The following is a 23,776-nucleotide window of genomic DNA, read 5'->3' on the forward strand; positions in this document are numbered from 1 at the left end:
GTTGGAGGTCTTTCCCAGGGAGTGAAGCCCGAGCCAGCTACCTTCAGACTGAATGGCTGAATGTCCATGGGCAGCCTGATTATTCTGGGTCTAAGGCAGGGACACCTGGTAATAAGAGTTGAAACAGAAGGAACACCCCAGACATAAACATGGCTAGTCTGCATGCTTCTGAGACCCCACCTTGGAAACAAATTATCATCCTTTCCAGTGAAATTCCATATGAAACTTTCATTTCACAGACTGGTTATTGGTCATCCCTGTGACTGGCTCGGTTTCATCTTCAGCCAGCCATAACATCAGTCTACACAATATTAAACACCCAATCCATTCAGCTATAATCCAAAGCTCCAGTGAACCAGCCAGCTGTTTTCTATACAAAATGCCAAGCAGGAACTTCATGCCTGGATTGATGGGAATGACCAGCTGTTTTGGCATTATGTAAATGTTAAGTGCCAATTAAAAACAGAAGTGTTAGCTGTCATTTTACATATAGTCTTAAAATGAGCACTTGTACTTTCTCATGACTGCAACATAACCTCAACAAAGACTTCAGATGTGCAGAGGCAAGCTCATTCGCATGCATGCAGTAAAAACAGTGAGTAAACAAGTGTGTAGGAACATATCATAGGTAAGGGTATCAATAAGTTAATTTGCATGAAGTTGATTCCATAAAATGTACTCAGTGCACCTGTCTCCTGCCCCTCTGCACTCCCCCAGCCTTTATCCTGCTCTGCCATCAACATTAAGACATGGCTCTTCCAGTATCTTTTACCCTGTGGCTTGAGAAACTAGGAGAAATTGCTAAGAGATAGACAGCAGGAGGAAGGAAATAAGTAGAGCTCCACCCCCCCACCACCCTATCTTTCTGTCTCCTTGATGCCTTGAGAAGCTGCATCTCCTCCCAGATAGCACTTCCTTCCACAAGTATGCTTCCCACCTGGACACCCCATTGTGACCCCCAAGCTCCCTCTCTATCACAAGCGTCATCCATTCCCTGGAGTAAATTTCATCAACTGGGACAGCCAGTATCATTTACTTTTCCAGCTGTGCCCTGACTGGTACACAGAATAATCTAGCAAAGTACCTACTCATCCTGGAGTCTCTAGGGAAGAGTGTGGCTCATTCAAGAGCAGCCTAAGTGCTGAGACAATGAAGGCAGTGGGAAGAGTTCCATTCCTCCCATCCTCTCTTCTGCATATTAAGTCTCCCAACTAGCTTGAAAAAGAAATGGCATGGCCCAATGCTAATTTCAGCAATATATAACAAAATTGAAATACCAGAGAAGATTGGCATGTTCCCAGTACATGCATGATGCATGAATTTATAAAGTTCCCCATACATTTTTATTATCTATGTGCCTCATAACATCATGTGCATACCTTAACTATATATATAATAAAATTTATTTTAAAAATTATAACTAAAACCAACTCCCCAGACTTCCTGTATTGATTCTTATAAGACAGACTTCCCAAATAAAATGACCAGAAAACTTTCCAAAACCAACAACATGCACTTTTGTTTTCCTGGTTACCATTCTGTATATGTGCAAATATATTCATTATTATGATGGTGTTTAATATTTGGTTGGTTGGTTTATAGGAGAATGGAAAACAAAACCTTCTAGAAATTGCCTACTAAATAGTAACTCAAAGTTGGTAGTTTTCAATTTTAAGTCAAAAGTCATTTCAACAATCTCATTTATAAATTTTAAAAACTGTTATAACAAAACTGGCTTGCTCTACATCCATAGCAGAAAAAGAAAAACCAATATCAGCAAGCACAAACAGCCAGCATTCAAGCTGTCTGTACGCACCTAATAGGATGGGACTCAAGATCTACCCCCAGTGACATGCCTCCTCTAGCAGTGCTCTGCCTGCTGAAAACTGAGTAGGGATGATAATTAAAAATACCTGAGTTTATGGGGGACATATATTTATATTCAAACCACCACATTCAAACCACTCCTGGCCCCCATAGATTCACGATAATCTCACAATGCAAATTTCATTTAATCTGACTTCAAAGGTCCCCATAGTCTTTACCAAATTAAATACTGTTCAAAAGTCCAAAGTCTCATTTGAAATTCAAGACTGTCTCTTAACTGTGAGCTCTGTAAAACCAAAACATACATTGTCTACTTCCAGCACATAATGTCACTGATTAAACATTCCCATTGCAAAGAAAGAAGGCATAACAAGGAGAAACTTGACCAATGCAAAATGCAATAACAAGTAGGTAAACATCAAATATCTGCAGTTTTGAGTCCAACATCCACAACCAGTAATGAAGAAGTCTCTGAGTTTCCAAATTCACCCTCTACATGGTCTACTCACAGTTCAGGGAAAACCCCATCCCGAGCTGGCAGCTCTCTATGGCAACCATTCCACTGTCCTGGTATATCCAAAACATCCTCAGGTCTGTCCTGAAAACCATGGTTCATCTCCATAGCTCCCTAGGATGGCCTTACTGGGTGTCCATACAGGGATTTCAACCCTGTTTCACATTGCCATATCTCAGCAGCTGCTGGAACCATGTGCACTTCATGACTCAATTCCCTGCAACTTTCATGCTTACAAAACCAGTGCTAGGTGGGCAGCATATCGGAATTTGTAAATCCAGGAAACAATAAAGCTTGACCTTGAAGAATAGGATACTCCCTTGTCAGTCTTCCTTTAAACTACTTCCTTGAAAAAGAACTTGCATTCCTGCTCACTTGAGACTTCCATAGGTGGGTTTTACCCTCAGGCATCTTTCCCACTACCCCAATGCAAAACAATTAACCCACTCTTAATGGTGGAAATCTTTTTACCAAGTGTAGTTTAAGTAACCTAAAACTAGTCTCTGTGCCTATAAGTTCAAACTTGTTTGATTTTTTCCTATGATAAACTGTTAATCATTCACATATTTCTTTTTTTAATTTTTTTGTTTATTTATTTATTTATTTGAGAGTGACAGTCAGAGACAGAAAGAGGCAGAGAGAGAGAGAGAGAGAGAGAGAGAGAGAATGGCACACCAGGGCTTCTAGCCACTGCAAACAAACTCCAGATGCATGCACCTCTTTGTGCATCTGGCTTATGTGGGTCCTGGGGAATCAAGCCTCGAACCAGGATCCTTAGGCTTCACAGGCAAGCACTTAACTGCTAAGCCATCTCTGCAGCCCCATTCATATATTTCTATTCTAAATCTTCCACCAAGCACAACAGTCTATTACTTTTAAATTCAACTTTGTTCAAATTCTCATATATGGGCAGAATACAATGAGTATTTCTACCAGTAGCCCAGTTCCAAGAGTTTTCTCCTTCCCCTTTGAAAGTTCATGAGCCAGTCCTTAACAATCCACAATTCTCTCTGCATTTAGCATTTTCAAACCCTCACCAGAATAGTCTATCAAGCTGTGCTTACAACATTGCAATTCTTATCCAGTCCAAAGTAATAACACACCACAGTACCCTCACCTTTACCTGTGTACAAGCCCAGACCCATGTGGTGGTCTCACTGCAGATGTATGTCCCCAAAGCCTCAGGAGTTTGTGATTTAGATAGACCTTGCAATGTGAGTCTCCAGCAGGCAGAACCTTGGTGGGAGGAGATAGGTCACTGAGAGTAGATCTTCTGTCTCACCATGCTAGGCATATAGAGAGCCACTGGGAGCTCTGGCTGTTCATGTTTGCTGGCTATTGGTGGTGTCTCTGCTACATATCTATGGAAGTGAGCCAGCTTCTTCCACCATGATGGAATATCCCCTGGATTCTGTAAGCCAAAAATAAACATTTTCCTCCCCTAAGCTGCTTGTGATCAGATGTTTGTCCCAGCAACAAGAAAGTAATTATAACAATCTATCATTAGTCATCACAACCAGCTGAGGACAAGGCTGCAGCAGTACAACCTACACCATAGCATTCAGAATGTGACACTCAGCCAAATCATTTCTGTCTCCTTGACCTTAAATCCTCAGAAAAATCCTTAACTGAAGGCCCTTGGTTTCCCATGAGTAACAGATGGTAAGGCTCTATTGCTGAAGATGCGTGGGCTGCAAGGTCACTGAAAAACCAAGCTGGTGCTGTGCTGAAAACCTTCTCTCTATAGACCAGCCAACTGAAAGCTAGAAAAGCTGCACTGCATGTAGCATTATGGGAGACGGACAACATCAGCGGTGAAAAGTTTGGGCAGACAGGCCAAATGACTAAACGGGTGCAATAGTGGCATGTCTGCTCTGGGGGAAACCAACTGCTCTTTAATTGGACTGGAGGCCCACTCCATGGGAGGAAATAACATGCCTGGTACTGAAAACCTAATCAAAAGCCTATGGCAGAGGAGGTCATGTGCCTTAAGGGTATAAAGCCTGCTATTGTCTGGCTAAATACATATATTATTCTCGCCAAACTACCCTGAAAGCACTACATTTAATGTCCATATTCACCTGTTAATGTTATTCTCACTTTTTGTAAGAGAAGCCTCTCTTTTCAGATGGTGGTGACCACTGACATGACACAAAAGGCAACATAGAACTGAGAAGAAGTGACAGAGGAGAGCTCAACAGTGAAACATCTCTATCACACCCTCCACAGCTCAGGATCCATTGCAGAAGTTAGTAAAAAGAATGTAAGAGCCAAAGGAAGGGTACCACTCCTTACAATGCAACTGTTCAGATAGAAATTGGCCTCAATATCCATGACCTCACAGTGCCTAGTAATACTAGAAAATACTGGAAAATGGGGAGGGGTGGGGAGGGAAATACTATGGTTTATTTTCTATAAGTGTAGAAGTTGTCAATTAAAAAAATTAAAACTTCTTGGCTGTTATCACTTAACTGCCTGGTAGATTTCCAATGTTTCCCTAGCAAATGAAAAGTTCCCAAAACATGATAGAAAGATAAAATAAGATAAAATTCTAATCAAAGTAAGATTGATTACCTCTGTGACATCCTGTGACGAGAACAATTGCATTGTAAGGCACGCAAACATTTCTCTACTCATTCATTTTTAAAATAAACTTGTAATGGACTCATTTGGCTTTAACTGCTTCTTTGATTTAGAAAAGCAGAGTCATTGTAATTGGCATTTAAAAATTCATGTCAATGGGAATTTTATTAAGGATCATGGTTAGAAACTGTAATTGGGTAATATAAGAAATATTTTCTATTACTATAAGATATTTTTCTACAGAGAAGTATTTTAACATATTTAAGATATACTAACTGCGGATACAGAACATTTTTAAGGATAGTTTAAACTGCCACAAAAGAGAAAAACTCTCTAATATATTATTCCCAGTAACATTGGAAAACTACAGCAGACTGTGCAAAGCAATGAATTTACATGTAATTTTCTAGAAGAAAAATCTCTAAGTGCACAATGATAGAGCATAATTTTATTTGCAAATTCAAGACACTTTAAAAGACTAATAAAAAAGAAAATGTTAAAATTATAACCCTTTATGGAGTTTGAGGCTATCTAGACATATATTCATGTGTACATATTTATAACACCACTGAATGACGTTACTATGCTCTTAAAAATGCTGTACTCTTTTTAAGAAAGATTTAGCTATTAAATTCTGCAATGAATCTCTAGGGATTTGTGTCAAAGCTAAAGTGATATATCAAAGCAAAATTGTAGGCAAAGCTGTTTTAAACAAAAATGAAATAAGAGGCAATAATGTGTTTATCTATTAGGAACTTAAACATAGTCTTCCAATATGAAGTGAGAGGACTAAAGTTGCCTTTCATTTACACAGACCATTACAGCAGTTGGCATAACAGTTCTACTTTGGACCTTCCTGCCAATTGTCTGCCAGAGAGAAATATAATGACTTGTCTGAGCAGCAATTACTGAATGAAATAATGAGAGCAGTGCCTTTTAAAAGTTCTAAAACTTTTCAGCCTCTAGAAGAAAAGGACTCTGCATTTCATATTATTCCATCACAACAGATAAACAGTCTAAGTAGTTTTCTAATTCTTCAGATCTTCATGATTCTGTCATCATTCATTAGGAATTTTTGGAATGCTCATATATGGACTGGTCTTGTTAATTTATTGGTCGTTGTTGTCATCATAAACTCAGTGCTATCCACTTAGTCTTCAGGAGCCAGCTATTAGGAGTCAAGAGCCATCTGCCAGCAAGATCAGAATCTCCAAGGATACTTCAGCTTCAAGCCAAAATAGTGTTAAGAAGGATGGATTTAGCACAATCCTGCCACCTTGGATTATAAACAAAGCAGAGGAAGCTATGGTTTGCAGCTATTAGAGAAGCATTGCAAGACTGTAGCATCCAGTAGAATGAAATGTGCTGGAAGCCACACATATACCCTTCTGCTGCCCAGAGGCAATCTCCAGGCAACAACACAGAGTCAAAGCAGCAGAGATTAGAAGTCAGGGAAATCAAGAAAAGTAGAATTGCAGGGCATTGTATTTCAGAGGAAGGAACTGCACAAAGAAAAAAATCCCAGAGCACTGTCATGGAATCCACATGAGACTATTGGCTGAGCGCTGAGTTGTGCAGGCATGACAGGAAATGATATAAGCCAGAAAAGGAACCACAAGAAAGAAGTTGGAAAAATCCCTGGAGCTCACAGAGAACTAGAAATAGTCAATGTTCCCACCAGCCCATAAGAAAAACAACAAAAATATGTAGGGCGTCAAATTAAAAGGCTCAAAAGGATACTGCATTCTCAAACACTACATAATCAAAGTGCTGAAAACTACAGGTAAAATGGAAATATTAAGATTTTCCAGGAAAATAATATACATTATAATACATTGCATACAGGACAATAAAAGGAGAAGGACATCAGATTCTTCATCATAAACTATATTAGCCAAATATATTGAAAGAAAATGTCTACTATAACTCTTTACCAAAAATACTTAGTATCGAAAAATAAGTCTTGATAAATCCAGGAGAAATGAGATTATACAAACTATCTTTGGAACTGGAGAGCTGGCTCAGTAGTTAAGGGCACTTTCTTACAAACTATGTTCACTTTCTGTGAAAGATTTAGACTGGAAACCAACAGATACTTGAAAGATCCTCAAATATTTGAAAATTAATTACATTTCTAAATAACTTATGAGTAAAGTGAAATAATATTGGAAAATAGAAAATATATGAACTGAATAAAAATATAAACATATCAAAAAGGTAAGTACTACAGCTAAAGGGGTTTAAAGGAGAGATTATAATAAGTACTTACATTGGAAATAAAAGACCACAAATAAATTATGTAAATTTTTACCTTAAGAAACTGCAAAAGAATGGAAAGTAGAAAGAGGACATAAAAAACAGCAGATATAGGTAGTATTAAAAACTGGTAAACAGGGCTGGAGAGATGGTTTAGCAGTTAAGCACTTGCCTGTGAAGCCTAAGGACCCCAGTTCGAGGCTTGATTCCCCAGGACCCATGTTAGCCAGATGCACATGGGGGTGCACATATCTGGATTTCGTTTGCAGTGGGTGGAAGCCTGGTGTGCCATCCTCTCTCTCTCTCTCTCTCTCTCTCTCCCTCTGCCTCTTTCTCTGTCTGTCACTCTCAAATAAATATATAAAAATAAACCAAAAAAAATATTTAAAAAAAACTGGTAAACAGTGAAGCCAAAAATGAACACTATGAGGAAAACTGTGAAAATGAAAAGTCTGTAATTAGACTAGAAAAATAACTAGAAGATTAAAAAATGACCTATACTATAATTTAAAAAAAGGACCATCACTACAGGTTCTACACATATTAAGAAAAAAATCTTACCCCTGAACAGATTAGAATATAGTTGATAGAACAAGCTGTTCTCACAAGAAGAAATAATGCTGTAATTAGACCAATAGTAAGAACAGGGGTTGCGAATTAAGTTCAGCAGTAGAGCATTTACCTAGCAAACTCAAGACCCTGGGTTCAGTCCTCAGCATCCTGGGAACAAGAAAGAAAGAAAAGGAAACAAGAGTGGAAGGAAGGGAGGAAGGAAACCAATAGTAAGAAATAATGACTGATCACTTACTACATGCTAAGAAAAAAAACTTAAGTATTTTAAACATATTAAGACATTTAATCATCAGAACCCTAATTATGTAAGTACTATTATTAACTCCAATATACAGATATGATTCTAAAACACGTGTGTACTGTAAATATAACAAGACACTTTAGTAACCTAGAGCTAGAAGGAGAAATCAGGAGTAGAAGGAGAAAGGAAGGAAACTGTCAAGTAAGAGTTAAGGCTCAAGATGGGTCTATGCTTATGACCAGGTTTGACATATCAGATATCATGTTCAATCATCATGTAGGCCTTCAATAAAGGGCTAATCAATTCCATAGTTGCCTCATCAAACACTTACCAAACATGTAGTATGTTCCAGGCTCTGAGATCAGAGACAGAGCTAAACAAAGGATGGTTACCTTGAAAGTTCTTGAGAGCATATTCTCTGCCCTCACAAGTTAATCATCTACTTAGTTGTGCATGTGTGTGCATGTATACAAATCTGCCAAAAAGCAACAAAAGGTAGGCTCAAAGTCATGAGCAAGTGACTGAGTGTGCATTTGGTGCACCTTATGTGTAAGTCCCCCATATGGATTTAATCACAGATGAAAAATCCATTTTAGATATTTTTATTTATTTGCAAACAGGAAGAAAGAGAGAATGGGCATGCTAGAGCCTCTTGCCACTGGAAATGAACCCCAGACACATGCACCACGCTGTGCATCTGGTTTCATGTGGGCACTGGGGAATCAAACCTGGGCCATCAGGCTTCACAAGCAAGCACCTTTAACCACTGAGCTATCACGCCAGCCTGAAATGTACTTTCAAACAATGCTTCTATACTGAACATGTACAGACATTTTTTCTTATCATTAATCCCTAAAGAAAAGAATATATAAGCTATTTACATAATATTTACATTGTACCAGGCATTATAAATAACTTAGAAATGATTTAAAGTATTTGGAAGTGTATGTACATAGACTACATGAATTTATAACTTGAGGCTTGAGCATCTGTAGACTGGGATATTCACAGGTATCCTGGGGCAAACTGAAGATACCAAAGGACAATGTGTGTGAGTTCCTGGCCATAGATTGGTGAGATAGCTTCATGAAGAAAATGACTGGGAACTGAATTTTGAAAGAGCCATGTTTATAGAAGCAAAGGAAGAAGAGAGGCTATGCCGGCTGGTGATAGCAAAATGAGAAAGACTAAAGTGGGAACAGGCACGTTCAATTTAGCTGTGATAGACGTTTGTGACAGCTGAAGATAAGTAAAGGGAGCAACAGAGATGATGAGGCTTGCAGCACAAAATTTATCTTGATAACTTCCATCTGCAATTCCTAGTTAACTCATTCTACTTGTATGGGAGAGAGGGCAGAAATACAAGAAGGAATATGGAGAATGCCCAAACAATAGGGGGGAAATGGTTTCAAAGATCATTTGATATGCATGTAATATCTTGGAACTCAGAAATGTTAGTGGAAAATTAAAATAGACTTTACTTGAACCAGGGTCTTGGTGTCTTTTATAAGCAAAGTGCTTCTTTCAGTGATTAGTAAACATAAATCATCGCTCCAACCAAAAATCAGCAAATCTTACAGAAAACAGGAACTTTCTGGAAAGAATTAGCATAATCATTGCTTTTCCTGTGGGCCAGTGAAGTGCCTGCTGTGTTCAAATGACAAGTCACCAGGTCTTCAGTGGGTCCATGCAATATTCCCATTGCAATTTGTCAGCAAATTAGCAAATGTTCTTAGTGACAGGAGTGCACAGCCCAGGGATATATCCTTACCCTTATACTAGGCTCAAATCACCTCATCACAATGTTCCTCTGCTCTCTTGGCTCCTTCTAATAGCCCCAACTGCCAATTAAAATACTTCTCCATCTCTGGATCTAAATTTGAACATAGGTATCAAGTTCAGACACCTGATGAGACTAATTAACTCTTCTGCACAGGCTTGAAGTAATCAGCCCTAGAACGGAAGGAAAGGAAAAGGAAGAGAGGAAAATCCCCAGAAGTGAATCTGAAATAGTTTCTGTTTCTATTAAGGAATCATAAGAGGCCAGCTGAAAGAACATTCTACTATAAACTGATGGGCACTGTGTCAGCAGGAAACAAAACTTCATCTCAGGTCTTCGCTCTGCAGCCACTCCACATTCTAAAATCATTTGTCGCCACCCAGTGGCCTAATCTGGTCAAATAAACCTAAGGGTGACATTTTTTTCTTCAGCTACCCTTCAAGTGTTTCCTGTGACACTTGCCTCTTTCCAACATCCAAAGTCAAGATGCCTACTGTAATTCCTCATCCTACTTTGGGGCACACCGGTAGACGTATATTTAGGGATTTATCCTACTTAGTGGAATATTCTCAAGTACTTTGGTATGTAAACTGTTTCCCAGGATTTTATTTTGTTTCTACATCAGACTACCACCTTTCCTTCTCCCTGTTTTCCTCTGTTCTTGGGGTATGTACTCTTTACATATAAGGTCTATGTATTTTACAGGTATTCATAGGTCTGTGTTTTTTGTTGTTATTTTTAAATTCTATGCAGCCATGCCTAGCTTTTTTGAGCACATATGTGTGTGTGTGTATATATATTTATCTAATTTTTGTTTATTTACATTTAGCTTATATGGGTCCTGGGGAATTGAACCTGGGTCCTTTGGCAGTGCCTTGACTGCTAAGCCATCCTTATAACCCTAGGTCTGTGTTTTTAATGACATTATTTGCTGTATGAAATACAATTTGAAAGAAAAGCTTATACTGGAAACATATCCAAATTATTTATAACACTAGCATTTGAGTAGCTTTAGAACTATTGAATTTGGAAACTTCATCTTTTTTTCTACTCACACAGTGAAACAGAGAAAGAAATGTGGATGATAAAGAACCGCCATTAGAATAAAATAGAAATAAAATTAATCAAAAAGGGTTATAATCTAAGAAGCTTTATTTCCTTCTCAGCTACCCTTAGAAATAAGTTTGAACCATTTATAGTTAGGAACTTTGAAGATGGTTGAAGATACAAGCTTTCAGATAGCAATAATTTCTCTCAAAGGCTTTTGGGTCTGCATTCCCTTGTGCAAGTCAGACTTTACCCTATCAAGATTAAAAAAAAAAAAACAAACTGTGAGCATTTAAACAAGGCTGGTATAGAGAAAAATGAATATGGGACAGCATTCTTAACCCATTCTGGGGTTAGATTTGACAAATTATCAGACAATATTTTGAATAGACTCACAGTTAATGAATATTCGTTGTTTATTCAAAACTCGTTTACTGTGTGTTTTAGATTTTATTGGGCAGCCATATGTAGAGTGGAACAAAAGACCTACCTGTGAAAAGTAAGTAGACTTATGGTTGAATCATTTTTATGGAAATGTATGGAAAAGCCAGAATGTGGACCTAATTCCCTTAGTATTGCACTATCTACAAATGTGAACTTTATAGAAGACATCTAATCCAAACATACAGATAAATGTTACATATGCAAAACTGGAAAAACTCAGTTTAAAATTAACATTATGGCATAAGGCCTGGTAAATGAAAAGATACACTCTAATCTGCCTTATAGTTTTCCAAATGAAGAGCCCAATTTGGGTTTGAAGCCCAAAGCAGTCTCTTTATTTCCCTACTTACAATGAAGTATTATTCTTCTGATACAGAATTACTTATTTCACATGTACCTCAGATCTCTATATTGCTACCACTACTCTTTGTAAACCATTTATATCTCCTAGAAGTCTTTAGTAAAAGCTCAAGATAATCCACCCTTGTTTAAATTAGAATTCATTTTCTCTGGATCTTTACTCTTCACAGTTGGAAAATGTTCTTACAATCTCTTCCCTGGTAGCTACCAGAGAGGCTAATAAATTGGAGAGTAGTGACAGCTGGTGTTCATAGTGCATACTGCCTTTTTCCCTGTAGCAGTTTCCTTCTCTTTGGCCTACAAATTCTAGTGTTCACACCAACATTTGCTGAAGAGCTTAAGATGTATCATCCTAAACCTTCACACTCACAGATTCTGGCTCTGTCTATATAGAGAGTTGTGGTAAATTTTCTTAGCTCCCCTGTATGTTAGTTCCTTGTTAATGTTGTGACAAGAATACCTGACAAAAGTAACTTATGGAAGAAAGCAGCTCACAGTTCAAAAAGATATAGTCCATCATGAAGAGAAAGAAATGGCTGCACAAGTGTGAAGTAGTTGGTCACCCTGCATCTGTAGTCATAGAGCAGACAGGATGAATGCTGCTACTCAGCTAGATTTCTCCTTTTTCATTTTTTTTAAAATATATATATTTATGTTTACTTATTGACAGTATTTTTATTGACAACTTCTATACTTACAGACAACAAACCATGATGTTTCCCTCCCTTTCCCTACTTTCCCCTTCATAACTCTGCTCTCCATCATATCCCCTCCCTCTTGCCATTAGTTTCTCTTTTAATTTGATGTCATAATCTTTTTCTCCTATTATGAGGGTCTTGGGTAGGTATTGCTAGGCACTGTAAGGTCATGAATATTGAGGCCAATTTCTGTCTGGACAGTTGCATGTAAGGAGTCTTCCTTTGGCTCTTACATTCTTTTTGCCACCTCTTCCACAATGAACCCTGAGTCTTGGAGGGTGTGAGATGTTTCAGTGTTGGACACTCCTCCGTCCCTTCTTCTCAGCACTGTCTTAACTTTTGAGTCATCCCAGTGGTCATCACCATCTGAAAAGAGAAGTTTCTCTAACCGGAAGTGAGAGAAGCATTAATATATGAATATGAACATTAAGTGTAGTGCTTTCAGGGCAATTTGGTGAGAATAATATATTCACTTATCCAGACAGGAGCAGGCTTTATACCTCTAAGGCTCATGACCTCCCCTGTCATAGGCTTTTGATCAGGGTGTCAGTACCAGACATGTATTTGCTCACATAGAGCGGGCCTTCAGTCCACTAGATAGCAGTTGGTTTCCCTTAGAGCTGACCTGCTACTACTGCTCTCATTTGGTCATTTGGCCTGATTGGCCAAACTTGAGGCTTTCAGTGTTCACTGTTTTAACCACTGATGACTTCTGTCTCTCATAGGGCTGCATGCAATGAGCTTTTTCCAGCTTTCAGATGGCTGGTCTACAGGGAGGAGGTTTTCTTCTCAGCACCAGCCTGATTTCTGAGTGACTTTGCTGTTCAGGCATGTGAAGTCTTCAGCAATAGGGTCTTACCATCTCTTTCTCAAGGGAAACCAAGTGACTTGGCAATAGCCTGTAATGTTTTCGAGGCAACAGAGACCTCCCTGGCCAATAATACTGAAAGGTATCCAATCCCTGGCACTGAAAATTTTCTAGTAACACTCTATGGCTTTGGGATGTGCCATTATTCACAAAAGTAGGTTTTTATATGTCTTATTCAGAATATTGTGAAGTTTAATTGACCCTCCCCCACTTCTTTTACACAATCTGTTCACTGGCCTCACTTAGGCCATTCCATGCCCTGTAATCTGTTCTTATTCTCACATATATTCAATACCATCCCCTAAAGCCCTTCCTTCTCCTCCCTCACTTATAGCATTTTTCTAGCTTACTGGACTCTGCCACTAATTTTTGGTTCCAGCTCATACACAAGTCTACACATTTGGAGCTAGGATCCACATATGAGAGAGAACATGCAATGTTTGGCTTTCTGGGCCTGGGTTACCTCACTTAGTATAAGCCTTTCCACATCCATCCATTTCCCTGCAAATTTCATTTTTCTCTACTACTGAATAGAACTCCATTGTATAAATGTACCACATCTTTATTACCCATTCATTCATGGAAGGACATCTAGGCTGGTTCCATTTCCTAGTTATTGTGAGTAGAACAGCAATAAACATGGTTGTGCAAGTATCTCTAAAGTAGTGAGAAGAGTAATTAGGATATATGCCAAGGAGTACTATAGGTGGATCATGTGATAAATCTATTTTTAGTTCTCCCAAGAACCTCCACACTGTTTTCCACAATGCTGTACCAAACTATATTCCCACCAAACGTGTAGAAATGTTCCCCTTTTTCTGCATCCTTGCCAACCTTTATCATCATTTGTTTTCTTGATGGTAGCCATAATGACAGGAGAGAGGTGGAATCTCAAAGTAGTTTTAATTTGCATTTCCCCGATGGCTAAGGATGTAGAACAGTATTTTAGATGTTTATAGTCCAAATGTATTTCTTCTGGTGATAACTCTCTACTTAGTTCCATAGCCCAATTTTTTGATTGGGTTGTTTGATTTCTTATTGTTCTGTTTTTTAAGTTCTTTGCATATTCTGGATATTAACTCTCTGTTAGATATGTAGCTGGCAAAGATTTTCTCCCATTCTATAGGTTGTCTCTGCTCTATTCACAGTATTCTTTGTTGTACAAAAGCTTTGTAATGTCTTGAGATCCCAAATTAGTGGTATTATTTCCTGAGCAACAAATTACCTATGACAATATGTTGAATGGTTTCCCCTACCTTTTCCTCTAGCAATTTCAGAGTTTTGGGTCTGATATTAAGGTCCCTGGTACACGTGGATTTCATTCTTGTGCATGGAGAAAGAAAATGATCTATTTTCATCTTTCTACATATATCCAGTTTTCCCAGCACCACTTGTTAAAGAGGCTGTCTTTTCTCCAATGAGTATTTTTGGCACTTTTGTCAAAAATCAGATGGCTGTAGCTGCCTGAATTAACATCTGTGAGCTCTATTGTGATCCATTGATCTACATGTCTGTCTTTGTGCTAATACCATGCTGTTTTTGTTACTATGGCTTTGTAATATAGCTTTAAAATGGTATGGTGATACCACCAGTCTTATTTTTGTTGCTCAAAATTATTTTGGCTATTCAAGGGCTTTTTTGTTTTATTTGTTTTTGGTTTGGTTTTGTGTGTGTGTGTGTGTGTGTGTGTGTGTGTGCTTCCAAATGAATTTGTGGATTGTTTTTATCTATTTCTGTGAAGAATGCCATTGGAATTTTAATGGGAAATGCATTAAATATATAGAGTGCTTTTGGTAAGATTGGCATTTTCACAATATTGATTCTCCCAATCCAGTAATATGGGATGTCTTTCCATTTCCTTGTGTCTTCTGCAATTTCTTTCTTGAATGTTTTAAAGTTCTCATTGTAGAGATCCTTCACTTCCTTGGTTAAGTTTATTCCAGGATACTTTAATTTTTGTTTTTTTGTAGGTTTTCTTTGGTGCTGAGGACTCATCCAGTGAGCTAAATCCCCAATCCCCCAAGGTGCTTTTTTTTTTTTTTTTTTGAGGCAATTGTGAATGGGAGATTCCCTGATTTCATCGTTTCTATGTTTGTTGTTAGTATATAGGAAAGCTACTGATTTCTGTGTGTTTATTTTGTATCCTGCTACATTGCTAAAAGTGGTTATCAGAACTAACAGTTTGCGGGTAGAGTCTTTATGTATAGAATCATATCATCTGCAAATAATGATAATTTAATCTCTTACTTTCCAATTTATATCCCTCTTATGAATGTCTCTTGCCTTATAATTTAGCTAAGATTTCCAGTACTATATTAAATAAAAGTGCAGACAGTGGACACTCTTGTTTTGTTCCTTAATTTAGTGTAAAAGCTTCAAGTTTTTCCCCGTTTAGTATTAGGTTAGCTGTAGGTTTGACATAAGTAGCTTTTATTATGTGGAGATATGCTCCTTATATTCCCAGTTTCTGTTATACTTTTACCATGAAGCGATGTTGGATTTTGTTGAATGCCATTTCTGCCTATACTGAGATTATCATGTGATTTTTGTCATTCAGACCATTTATATGATATATTAAATTTTTCAATTTGCATATGTTGAACCATGACTCCATTCCTGGGATAAAGCCAAGTAGGCCAATAATCTTTCTGATATATTCCTGTATTCTGTTAGCCAAAATTTTGTTCAGAATGTTTTCATCTATGTTCATGAGGGAGATTGGTCTATAATTTTTTTGTTGTTGTTGTTCTTTGTTGGTTTTGGTATGAGAGTGATGCTGGCTTCATAGAAGGGGGTTAGTAGAATTTGTTCCTTTTCTATTTTGTGGACAAGTTTAAGAAACAGTGGTGTTTAAGCTTCTTCCATAAAGGTCTGGTAAAATTCACCAGTGAATCCATCTGGGCTTGGACATTTTTTTAGTTTGAGACTTGATAACTGCTTGGATCTCCATACTTGCTGGTCTATTTAAATGGTTTATCTCATCTTGATTTAATTGTGGTAGGTCATATGAATCAAGGAAATCATCCATTTCTTTCAGACTTAAAAACTTATAGGCATATATATTTTTAAAATAGGTCCTTATAAATTGCTTAATTTTTTGGCATCTGTTGTAATAGTGCCTTTTTTTCATTTTTTGTTTTTTCTTATTTATTTGAAAATGACAGAGAGAGAAAGAGGCAGATAGAGAGAGATAATGGGTGCACCAGGACCTCTAGCCACTGCAAACGAACTCCAGACACATGTTCCCCCTTGTGCATCTGGCTAATGTGGGTCCCAGGGAATCAAGCCCCGAATTGGGGTTCTTAGGCTTCACAGGCAAGCGCTTAACCACTAAGTCATCTCTCCAGCCCAATAGTGCCTTTTTCATCTCTAATTTTATTATTTTTTTTATCTTCTCTCTTTCTTCTGGTCATATTGCTAAGGTTTTTCATTCTTGTTTATCCTTTTAAAGAACAAGCTCGGGCTAGAGAGATGGCTTAGTGGTTAAGCACTTGCCTGTCAAGCCTAAGGACCCTGGTTCGAGGCTCGGCTCCCCAGGCCCCACGTTAGCCTGATGCACAAGGGGGCTCATGCATCTGGAGTTCAATTGCAGTGGCTAGAAGCCCTGGTGTGCCCATTCTCAATCTCTCTCTCTCTCTTTCTCTGTCTCTTTCTCTCCCTCTCTCTCTCTGTCACTCTCAAATAAATAAATTTTAAAAATTTTTAAAAAAAAATTCTTAAAGAACCAGCTCTTTGTTTCATTGATTCTTTGGATTTTTTGTTTCTATTTCATTAATTTCTGCCCTGATCTTTATTATTTCTTCTCATCTGCTGATTTTTGGTTTGCCTGTTCTTCTTTCTCCAAGGCCTTAAGGTGAAGCATTAAATTGTTTATATGTAAACTCTCTAATTTCTTAGTATAGGCACTTAGAGCTATAAATTTCCCTCTTAGGTATGCCTTAATTGTGTCCCAAAAAAATTGTATTGCCATCATCATTTGATTCTATGAATTTATTGATTTCCTTTTTGATTTCTTCAATGACCCATTCATCATTCAATAGTGAATAGTTTAGTCTCCTTGAATTTCTGTATGCTCTGTAGTTTTTCTTGTTACTGATTTGTAGATTAATCCCATTGTGGTCAGATAGAGAACAAGAGATCATTTCAATTTTCCAGTATTTGTTGAGATTTGCTTTGTGTCCTAATATATGGTCTATTTTAGATACTGTTCCATGAGCTATTGAGAAAAATGTATATTCTACAGCATTAGGATGGAATGTTCTGTAGATACCTGTTAGGTTCATTTGTTCCATGACATCATTGAATCCGATGTCTCTCTACTTTTTGCCAGGATGACCTCTCTCAATTGATGAGAGTGGGGTACTGAAGTCACTCACTACAATTGTGTTTGGTGTTATCTGTGACCTTAAGTCTAATAGTGTTTGTTTGATGAAATCGGGAGCCCCCATGTTAGGTGCATATAAGTTTAGTATTGTAATGTCCTCCTGTTGGAGTATTCTTTTAAAATGACCTTCTTTATCATTCCTCACTAATGTTGGTTTGAAGTCTATCCTGTCAGATATTAGGATAGCAACCCCTGCTTGTTTCCTACATCCATTTGCTTGAAATACCACTTTTCATCCTTTTACCATAAGACAATGTATATCTTTTATTGAGAGATGGGTTTCCTAGAGGCAACAAATGGCAGGATCTTGCCTTTTAATCCTGTTGGCAAGTCTGTGTATTTAGGTTGGGACATTGAGGCCATTGATATTAAGAGTTATTATTGAAAGGTAGGTATTTATTCTTGCCATTCTTCTTATTATAGAATTATAAATTATATTATAGTATTTCCTGTTTTCCCTTTACTCGTTTGTTTTAACTGTTATTTGAGTTTGGTTTATTTTTTTTCCTATTTCCTCATGTGTGTGTGTATTGCTTTCTCTTTAGTATGAAGAATTCTTTCAAGTATTTTTTGTAGAGCTGGTTTATTTGTTATAAATCCCTTTAACCTGCTTTTGTTGTAGAATATCCTTATTTCTCCATCAATTTGGATAGATAGCTTTGCAGAATAAAATAATCTTGGTTGACAGTTGTTATCTTTCAGAATTTGGAATACATCATTCCCAGCCCTTCTGGCTTTTAAAGTTTATGTTGAATAATCTGCTGTTATTCTGATAGGCTTGCTTTTGTAGGTGATTTGCTTTTACTCTAACTGCTTTCAATATATTTTCTTTGGTTTGCATATTTAGTAGTTTAATTATAACATGGCAAGGAGGGTTTCTTTCCAGATTTTGTCTGTTTGATGTTGTAAAAGCTTCTTGTATCTGCATTGGCATTTCTTTCCCAATATGGGGAATTTTTTCTTCTATAATTTTGTTCAAAATGCCTACTAAGGCTCTGGATTGAAATTCTTCTCCTTCTGTTATACCCTGAATTCTTATGTTTGACCTTTTCATAGTATCCTGGATATCTTGAAATTCCCATTCATACCTTCCTATTAGCTTGTCTTTCTCTTTGTTTGACTGTATTAGGTCTGCCACCTAGTCTTCTAGTTTAGATGTTCTGTTCTCTCCTTCATCCATTCTACTGGTGAGACTTTCCATATAGTTTTGTATTTGACTGGCTGTGTTCTTCAGAGCTAAGATTTCAACCTGATTTTTCTTCAATATTTCTATTTCCTTCCTCATGTTTTGTAAAGACCTCATTATTTCATTAAGCTGGTTTCCTGTGTTCTCTTTCAGTTTGTTTTCTTCTTTAATTACTTTGTTTACTTCTTTGATTCCCTTCATTTCTTCTCTGATTTGTTGGAGTACAGATACAATCATTTTTTTTTTAATCTTTGTCAGGCATTTCATCTAAAATGGTGTCATTGGTGATCATTTCTGATGGATTTATAGTTTTTGTGGGACTGTATTGTCTTGATTCTTTGTGTTTCTTGTATTATAATGTAGCAACTTTTGCATCCTGAATTGATTTGATGCTTCAGTGTTCTACTTATCAGTAGTGTTCTTAGATGTTGCAATCTGCCTTTATATACTTTCAGGATATGACTTTAAGGAGCCAGGTGTAGCTCTTGTCTCCCAATCAAGCCATAGAAGTAATCCTAGGTGTTGAGTTTGTTTGCTAAACAGGTAGTCTAGTGGACTGGGTAGAACAATTTACTGGCAAATTCTAAATTTCAATGGAGTAATATACACATTCAATAAAATCCAGTACATAGTATGAAATTGTGGTGATTAAAACACATAGATAGTCTTATAAAGCCAAACTCCCTAAGGGTGTGTGTTGCTGTGCACCCTTAATCCTGTCAACTGGGAGGTAGAGAATTCTGTTCTGAATCGGATTCCACGTCAGCCTGGATATGAATCAGACCCTGCCCCCAATAATGACAGAAACAAAAGATAAAGGCCCTATAAATCTGAAAGCATAATAGGCAACAGTATTCAACCCCCAAATATAGCTTATTTGAAAATGGTAAAGCCAACCAAGGATATGTAACCCATAACCTGCTCTGACATGGAAAGAGAGATTAGCACTTCCAATGCAGGCCTATGTGCCTGTTTTTGTTTTTTCTTGTTGGTGTTTGCTTGTTTTTGTTTTTTTGGGTTTTTGTTTTTGTTTTTGTTTTTTTTGTCAGTCAGCCTTATAACCTTTAGTGGTGGCTTCCAGTCTCACCAATGCTGAGTGCCCACCTCGATCCCTTCGTGTTGTGCTGTGGAGCTGGAGTTCTGGTCAGCTGTGCTGGATGTGCTGCCACCAGGGGCTGAATGCTGTAGGTTTGCAGTTCTGATAGTCGGGGGATGGGAGAGTACAGAAAGCCTGGAGTTGCTCTGTAATCCCGCCTGTTTCCCTTTCAGTAGCTCTTTAGTTGATCTCAGCTGTCTTTCCTTCAGATTTCTAGAATTTGCAAGGAGGCTGATAAGGTTAAGAAATCCCTTTGTTTGGTGCCTGCTACTGCCACTGCCAGGTAATTGTGTGGATCAGCAGGCTGCAATTGCCTCAGTGGGATTCTGGCCATTTTATTCCTTTCAGATGGATCTTGATCTCTCCTGCTTCTCTGCTGTCTCTAAGAATAACCTATGCTCCTTCACTTTTCAGAAGAAGAATGTATTTTGCTGTGGTTTTGCTTAAATCCCTCCCTAGGCTGGTTTGGCATGACTCCTCTGCCACCATCTTACCTGGAAGTCATCTTTTTCATTTTTTATATAGACTAGACCCCAGTCCATGCCACCCACAGTCAGGACATGTCTTCCTTCCTCAGCTATACCTCTATGGTAATATTCTTACAGACATACTCAGAGGTATGTTCCTAGGTGATTCTAAATCCAGTCGAGTTGACAATGAAGATTCACCATCACACACTGGAATCATCCTTTCCTTATCTCCTGGCCCATTTCACCCAAGAGTCAGTCACAGTGCTTCATATGTCACTGGACACAACAAGAAGCACAGGGGATCTTACTGAAACAAATTCTAGGATAGCAGTTCGAGGATGGGGGTCAGAGATTCCACATTTCTCATAAGCTCTTGGTAACTTTTATGACTATTTAAAACCTAGGAATTTATACTTCTTTATGTAACTAGATTAGTACCATATGAGTTTATAAACATGCTTGTTTCTCAAAAAAATCTCTTAAAGACATTTTGCTTAAATCTCATCAAGCCTGTCCTCTACTGTGCATACTAAGATTTCTAAGCCAGGCAAATTTCCTGATGGACGTTCTACCTAAATCTAGGCCTGCTCCTCTCTTAACCATTTCCTACTACAAAATAGTCAGGAAGGCCCAGATTAACATCACCTCCTATGATTTTTATGCACATTGATAGAAATGCAAGCTCCTTTATGCACTATGACTTCCCTACAGTGATGCAATTCAGAGAAGTTCAATGATAACATTGATGAGAAAGATATTGGCTTACATTTTCTGGACATTTGCCAAAATCCATTCACTGGACTGAATGTTTTAGAGTTATTTTTCTTTCTTTTTAAAAACATTTTATTTATGTATTTTCAAGCAGAGACAGTCAAAGAAAATAGACAGAGAGAATGGGTGAACCAAGGCCACTGAAAACTCCAGATGCATGCAACATTCTGTGTATCTGGCTTTACATGGGTACTGGGGAATCAAACCTAGGTCCTTAGAATTTGCAGGTAAGCACCTTAACTGCTGAGCCATCTCTGCAGCACAGTGCTGAATTTTTTATATAGATTATCTCATATATTTCTCAAAATATATCTGAAATAGAGAAATGCAGAGGTAATAGTCAATATGTAGTAAAGCAATAGAGCCTACTTTTAAACTTATAATCACAAACTAATACCCAAATTAAGAGCTTCTCTTCCATTGTGTGCCAAAAGGGTAACGTTCACTGACATTTCTTTATAAGATTCATGTGCTGCCATCTACCAGTGACTGTCTGGAACACACAAGGTATTTTTACATCAACTGGCCTTTATAGAAATGGTCAAAGCATATGCCAGGCTTAATATGTCAAATGCTAAAGATCTACTACAGCATCCATGCAGGCAACTTAAAAGATGTATTTTCTATAGTTGAATGCTGTGAGCTAGTGTAATAACAAAATTGTAATATGCTTTTCTTCCACCATGCCTTTTTCCTTTTTCTTATTAACCTTCCTTTACACGCTGTTTTACTGCAAGTGAGAGTTCCATGAAATACTGCTTTAAAATTACAGCATATTGTCTCCAAGTTTCTAGTATGCTTTAGATATGCTTAGCTGAGCAGAAAATCTTGCCTCCTGTCTGTTCTAGTTTCATCATCCTATTGTCTTTGCAACACAATCACATTCCCAGGTTGAGTATTTAGTGATGACTACATATTCTATAGTTTGCTTAACTGTGCATCCTTTGTTGCTGAGAACCAGTGCTCCCTGGAATAAAAGGAGCTCATATGTTTATCAGAAGCCATTAATATGTGTAGCCATGAGAGGCAGATGGAAAAGCAACCCCTGAGGATTACATATTAGCCTCTGAATGTTCTCCTAATCTGGGACTTTGATCAACTTTTATAGCTCTATGAAGGCCACGCTTTGCCTCTGAAGAATAAGAACAAGCCAAAAGGTAGCAAAAGGGAACAAAGCAAATAAATAAGGGAAAGCCATAACGATATTTGAAAGGTAGCTCTCTCTCTCTCTCCTCAATTTTGTTCTTATGTAAGGAACACAGATTTTGAAGCTATGTAAAACCCAATTTCAATCTCACATCCTTCAGTGCATTTGGCTTTATGGCCTAGAGCATCCAGGTCTTGATTTTTTCTGTATTTATAAAATGTAGAAACTACCACTTACTTGGCAGAGTTGCTAGGAAGACAGATGTAAGGTAGCTATGGCACCCAGAAATAGAACAGCAATGAACAACTGTTATTAATGTTTGCTGCCCCACGGCTTCATCTGTTCAGCTTTCTGCACATATTTATTGATTGCCTGAGGTAGGACTATAGTGAAGTCCAGGAAGCAATGAGGAAACAGAGTCTCCATCCTCAAGGAGTTTATACTTCTTCCTTTAAATACCATAGAAAACAAAATACCATCCCCCCACTACTATTCTGTGTCTTCTTCAGCAAAGTGAGCATTGTCCTATCCATCTAATAAAAGACTCGTTGGTCCTCAATAAGATCCCGTGTTCTAATTGATAGTATAGTACAGTTATCTTCTTGATCTCTCTGTCTGTCTCTCTGTCTCTCTCTCTCTTTCTCTCTCTGTCTTTCGTCCTCCTCTCTGATGAAGTGTAGGCTCTGTTCTTTGTTCTGTAACTCCTTCAATATCTTCTAGAATTCTAATCTTTTCCCTTCTCCTTTTACACTTTTCATTACCTGCCCTTCCTCTTTTCATAGGAACAGATCCCTTGAAGGTCAAAGAAAACTTATGTGACTTCTTCCTAGAGAGGAAAATGGATCTACTTTAAACTGTATAAAAATTCACAAATACTTCAGGAGTTTCACAGTCATTCTTTATGCTTTCCCAACACCTATCTCTAGACTAAGAAGGGCACTATGTGATTTTCCTGATTACCCATGTGTAAATGGCCCTCAAACCTTTGTCTTCCACATACTTCATACTTCCAACTCACTGGACAATTAATTCCATATCAATAACCTTTGGGTACCTTATACTTCACACAGAACTCATTGTGTTCCTCTCTGTGCTTGTTCTTCTCTAAGAGGCAGTAGTCTATGAAAAAGAAAACACTACTTGCAAACCAAACAGAGATAGATTTCAGTCAAGCCCTGGAAGGCATATTGATATACTTAACTTTTTAAACCTTTACATTTTTCCATTTATAAAATGTGATGGAAAGTACACCATTTCTTGCATTGTTTTGTAAAACAAAATAGGTAATGTGGGGCTAGAGAGATGGCTTAGTGGTTAAGACACTTGCCTGCAAGGCCAAAGGACCCAGTTTCAATTTCCCCTGTAAAACCATACTCACAAGGTGGAATATGCATCTGGAGTTCGTTTGCAGAGGCTATAGGCTATGGTACACTCATTATCTGTCTCTCTATCTGCCTCTTTCTCTTAAATAAATAAATAAATAAATAAGTGATTTATTTTAAAAATAGGTAATGTGAAAACATCTAGCCTA

At 37.7% G+C, this 23,776-nt stretch overlaps 1 non-coding gene across 1 annotated transcript; it reads left to right on the forward strand.

Annotated features, from left to right (window-relative positions):
• The first annotated feature begins 1,239 nt into the window (after positions 1-1,239).
• Positions 1,240-1,343, forward strand: LOC123460487. Its single transcript, XR_006637039.1, has one exon. It is a non-coding gene; the product is annotated as a U6 spliceosomal RNA (small nuclear RNA).
• Positions 1,344-23,776: the final 22,433 nt, after the last annotated feature.

The sequence above is a fragment of the Jaculus jaculus genome, chromosome 4 (genome assembly GCF_020740685.1).
Source record: "Jaculus jaculus isolate mJacJac1 chromosome 4, mJacJac1.mat.Y.cur, whole genome shotgun sequence".
Lineage (NCBI taxonomy): Eukaryota > Metazoa > Chordata > Mammalia > Rodentia > Dipodidae > Jaculus > Jaculus jaculus.